This window comes from Lepidothrix coronata, unplaced genomic scaffold (genome assembly GCF_001604755.1).
Source record: "Lepidothrix coronata isolate B3197 unplaced genomic scaffold, Lepidothrix_coronata-1.0 Scaffold8, whole genome shotgun sequence".
NCBI classification, from domain to species: domain Eukaryota; kingdom Metazoa; phylum Chordata; class Aves; order Passeriformes; family Pipridae; genus Lepidothrix; species Lepidothrix coronata.
The window spans coordinates 4,341,105-4,346,897 of record NW_016690188.1 but is presented as its reverse complement, the minus strand read 5'-3'; positions in this window follow the sequence as shown (position 1 = coordinate 4,346,897).

Here is a 5,793-nt window from a genome sequence, read left to right as displayed (position 1 = left end):
ACGTAACCTCGCGTACAGCCCTTATCAAAGCAGAGGAGCAGATACGAACTAAAATAGCCGAACTATTTTCCTGCTCGAAGGTGGCACAAGTAGAAACTTGTGGAGCTGCCTAACATCCTTCCGAGGCACAGAACTCATGCTCGTTTCCTTAGAATCATAGCATATCCTGAGTTGGAAGGGACCCATGGGGATCATTGAGTTCAACTCCTGGCCCTGTACACGACAACCCCAGGAATCACACCATGTGCCTGAGAGTGTTGACCAAATGCTTTTTGAAGTCGGACAGGCTTGGGCCTTGTAGAGGTGGGGGAGCTGCGGCACAGCAGTATTAGCTAATGATAAAGGCCACGGTAAAGGTTTTTCAAAAGTGTTTTCCAACACTGCCCTCATTCTAAAGGCCATCTTCTTACATTTCTCACATAAATAAGTTTGCTCAACAAGTATCCCTTTCATAAGGAAGATTAAGGGCACCAAGTCTGAGCAACAGCATAGTGACATCTGTCTGATTTAGGGAAATTATAGATCCCTTTATGGCACCCTTCCTGTTTCCACAGCATTGCAACAACTGGCTTATATTACCACTGGTCTGGCATGTTGCACGTTCTTCACCACTGCTGCTTTGATTTTTTTTTTAAGCTCGCATGGTGGACATATGCGGTGGTAGGAGACAATCTGTGTGTTATGCTGCACTAAGACTTTGCAATATCAAGAGGGCACCAGGCAAATGTGGTGGCACAGCTTTGTTTTGTAGCTGGCTAGTTCATGAGTAATAGCTGGGACTGTTAAGTCAGCCCATTCTTTGTATTTCCTGAAGTGGTTATTGAATTAAGTAACAGTTTTAATGTTACTCCAAGGGTTTGTGTTTTTAAATTTGTGTGTATAGGTATTATTTCCTTAGTGTCCGAATCAAGTTTATTCAGGTTGATTAGCAACCTGGGTGTTGTTAGTACATTTCTTCGTCATATGCCCTAATCTCTGGAAATCATCTCCAGCAAGAGCAATACTGAAATCTCCCCACTTCTATGCTGCAGGACTCAGCCTGTCTTGTGCATTATTTATTTCCCCTGGGAACTTCACAGCAGCAGGAAGAGAGAACAGCTTCTTCACCAGGATCTCAGCTATTCATCACCTAAGCCAAGGGAAAATGCCTATTAAATATCACCTGTATAAAGCCCAACAAGGTAGTAATTACTGATGTATATGTATAGAAATACACACTGGACAATACAAATCACTATGGGTTACAGTGACTATCATTTACATGCATCTGCAAAATTTCTCTGGGATACAGAGGAAAGACCTGAACATTTTTCAAAGGAAGACTCACATCCCAATAGATTATATTACATATCCACCATCTCATTCTGTGCCACCTAAGATGGTATAAAGTTATGATAACAATACAATACATGTAAATGGAAAAGTCAAACCAAGACAAATTAATTTGATTTGTATTAGTTTATTTTTTATGCAGTTCAGCAATCTGAAAGAGGCGGGAAAGCTCGATGCACATATCCTGACAACTCCAGGACATGATTCATTGGTTGAGTATTGCTGCACTGCAGAAGGCTTGAGATCATTATCTTGCTAAAGGTAGTAATTTATTTGATAATGAGCCAAACTCCGCTAACCTTACTCACATGCTGGGCAGGACCTGAAGCTGTGAGCACTGGAGTAACAGTATCATGGTTCTTTGCACACTGGGACTTAACGTGTGGCTCTGTGATGTGGCTGCTACTGCAGCAGAAATTAGATATAATAATATTATTTCTAAAATGAACTCTAAGATCCCATCAGCAGGTGCAGGACAAGAGCAAGATTTGGGCTGAGAGTTAATTTCTACATATCTTTCTCAGCTGCTTTCAGACATGTTAGAAGACTGAGGAATTATTTTATTCTTTCCAGTAGTATTTCTAATTCATTACAAAACTAGCAATATTTCCTTAAACCATTACAAGCACTAAATAAACAGTTTATTTAAACAGGAGACAGCTGCCAGTTTGGAGCACACAGAGGGATTATGTTAACACTCAAACATAAAGAAAGCAGGGATGATAATCTTGCTCTTGTCAGGCCTTGCTGACGCCCCACCTCGTGTAAACCGAAAGGAATCTGCAGCAGCACAGCTCAGCATGACTCAGCAGAGCAGAAGCATGAGCAGATCAAGAAGGGGTAGGGGGACTCTCTTCCACCATTTCACACTTCCTAGCTATCATGCACGGAAATGTGCAGGGAGACAGGATCCCCTTCTCACAGCTCACCATATGGTGTCCTCATCTACCCCCTACACCTGACCTTATAAACATCTTTTATTGCTGTGATTTCTACAGACTTCTCTGAGTATTAAGAGTTTTTTCTAATAGCCTCTTCCTCCCAGAGGAGTCAAGTGTCAAATAGTGAAAAATCCCAGACTAGTTTTTCATTTATGGAAACATTTGGTGGCTGAGAATTAAAACGATGAAGAATAAAATGTGAGAGGAACAGGAATAAGAGATTCTGCTGCTGGAACCGAAAGGCTGTTAGAAAGCATGGGGTAGAAGTTGTTTCTGCTAATGAATACATGATGATTCTAGACATATTTGAAACTAATTTTTAAATAGATCCAGATGTTCATGATTGGGAAGACAGCCATGGATAAGAACTGGTAAGAAGGTAATGGAAATTGAGGACTGAAGAAACCTGTGCAGGGTGCAGGGCCAAGTATGTTTATGTTACCTTGTAGGCTTTCCTTTATAGCCTCTCCGGGGATTAATGCTGCTGGGCAACCAGGATGGATGGGGGTCACTTCTGCCACACCATTCCTCCGAATATGTAGGAGGAAGGCCAGATTGGTAGCATAAACCATACTACTGGTGGTGGTAAGACCCCACAGTGGGCAGTGATGGTGATCTGCAGAGCACTGCTTTCCTCCAGCGATCTGAGAATCCCTGTGTTTGGTTTGGAGGAGGGTGGAAGAGAGGAATTTTCTAATAAGCATGGCAGGCCATAGTAATCCCAGTTTCAGAACTGGGAGGAAAAACAGGGATGGAAAACTGTTCTGCAGTTTCAAACCATAATGGAGAACAGCAAGTTCATCTTAGTTTCAGAATTATTGAAATAATTTTATTTACTTTCCATAACCGTCATCTATTTAATTTTTTATGTAGAGCATGTATTTGTACATTATACACAGACCACTTGTCAGCTTTAGCTTCTGTCTCCGAACTAACGAACCTCTTTACTTGGGTGTTTCTGTTAATTGAAATGTTCATGTGTTTTAACTTTTTACGGAAATGGAAGTGTTTCCTTCTCTTGAGATCAGTGGCTCAACTCTAGTGCCAAGCGTGATCAAAGGTTTCTGTTATTTGAGATCTGTTGCATCATCTTTATGAACAAAGCAGAAAGTCTCAATCCAATTTAAACTGAACAACTGTTCACATTATAAAACTATGATTAAGTTTGAAAATAACAGGTGGAGAGGACATTCAAAAAGAATATAGTAAAAATATCAGCTAGATAATTAAGTAATCGAGGACCACAAGTGTTTTCTTGTCACCGGAGAAAAAGAAGTTTGTTCCTTTTAATGCTGCAAAACTGATGTAACTCTGAGAAGGCAATCTGGCTCCCAGGGTATGTCCCAGGATGTCAGCCCACAGACTGTGTCTGCAGTGTCACTGAGGCCATGAGGTTCTGATGGATTTCCACATCGCTGGGAAAATTACAAGACTTGCAGTTAGATTAAGTGATATTTATGTAACGTATTTGTAATATATATAAAACAATATTTTAATTAGTAAATCGGTACATAAATTTTCCTTTCCTTAGAGGTAATCTCCCATTAATAATATTATCTGAGTAAACTGAGCAAAACTGTATTCAAATGCAGAACCTCATCCATGAGCACATGTTCACCCCACCGTTGTATCTCCATGTAATAATTAAGGTTTGTAAGGCGTCTCTCGGCCGGGTTGGGAGCAGCTGTGCGGGGCAGTTCAGCGATCACGGCGGTGGTGCGGTGCTGCCGCCTCCTGACGTCTCCTCACAGCAGCAGATGTGGGAGGAAACACTCCAAATCCTGCTGCCGGGCTTTCCTTATCAGTTCTTCTTATCCTTACCTTCCAGTGCCCATAAGGTTCCTTTTATGCTTTCCACAAGACATGTACTGTCATGGTCCCTGCCCCAAATGGCTTACATTCTCCTGGGTCATCTTATGATGAGATTTTACTCTATTTATTTATATCTCTGCAGTAGCTCATAAATCCTTACATTCAGAAAGTGATGGCTTATCATTTTCATGCCACTACAGTTTGAAACATGCATTAAATTAACTGCATGAGGGTTGTGACCTCAAATAAATCAGTGAGAAAACATTTCTTCTCTAGTAACCCTTTCTGCATGCAGACCAACACACCCCACTGATGCAAAACTCTCTTTTATGCAGCTGGTGAAACAAGTGATTCTGCTTATTTACCAGCATAAGAATATGGAGATATATAATTTATAATTATTTATAAAGTATGTGTGTCTCTTGAACAAAGTCAGATAGGGAAATAAATAACAATCTTGTCAATGAACTGAAACTTGCGAGGTCTGGCTTGTCCCTGCTATTACTGGAGATTTATTTGTTTTTATTTAAGTTTATTTGTTTTTATTTAAGTTGATTTTTTTTTATTTTTTTTCTGTGGCTGTCTGAGGTTTTTGCTCTTACTGGCAAAAAGGTTTTTGCAGAGCTGGGAACATAGGCTCAGCTTAAAAGGGAGTGTTAAAAAGCGATCCCACTTGAAGAGCTCCACCCTATCTAGAGATTCTCTCTATGACACGAGTGTATCATTTATAACCATGACAGTCACAGCACCATTGCAGGATGGCAGATGTGGTTATTTCTCCAACTGGACCAGGAAGCTCGTGGGAATGCCTCAATAAATGGATATAATTTTTGGACACACACTGGATGTGTTCTGAGCAACCTGGTCTAGTGGAATTCTCTGCCCATGGCAGGGAGGTTGGAGCGAGATGACTTTAAAGGTCCCTTCCAACTTAAACCATTTTGTGGTTCTATGATTTGTCCTCCCAAAACTGCACAAATCCCTGTTTATCACCTTCCACAAGACCCTGTGTCAAGCGTACTCAGTACAAGAAAGATAATGAGATACTGGAAAGGGTCCAGCGGAAGCCACAAAGATGATAAGGGGTCTAGAGATCTCTCATACGAGGAAAGGCTGTGGGAGCTGAGTCTGTTTAGTGTGGAGAAGACAGAGGGGATCTCATCAGTGCATATAAATCTCAAAGTCAGGTGCCAAGAGGATGGTGACAGACTCTTTTTGGTGGTGTCCAGTGACAGTACGAGGAGCAATGACCATAAAGTAAAACACAAGAAGTTCCACCTCAATATGAGGAAGAACTTCTGCGCACTGAGGGTGGCAGAGCAATGGGACACGCTGCCCAGGCAGGGTGTGGAGCCTCCCTCTCTGGAGACATTCAAAACCCACCTGGACACGTTCCTGTGTCACCTGCTCCAGGTGACCCTGCCATGGCAGGAAGGTTGGACGGGATGATCTCCAGAGGTCCCTTCCAGCCCCAACAATTCTGTGATTCTCTGACTGAGCTGCTCCATCCTGCTGCCTCGGGGAGCAGCTCTGAGCCTTTCGAGTCGGAGGGCAAACAGTGCTCGGTGTCCTTGGTTAAAAAACCCCGACTGAACTCCAACAGCAAGATGGCCAGCCCTGGGAGGAAAATCCACGCTTCGGGTGCGGGGTGACCGGGGCCATGGCCGGGGAGCAGCCCCGGGGGCCGGCCCGGCCCCGCCCGCAGCTG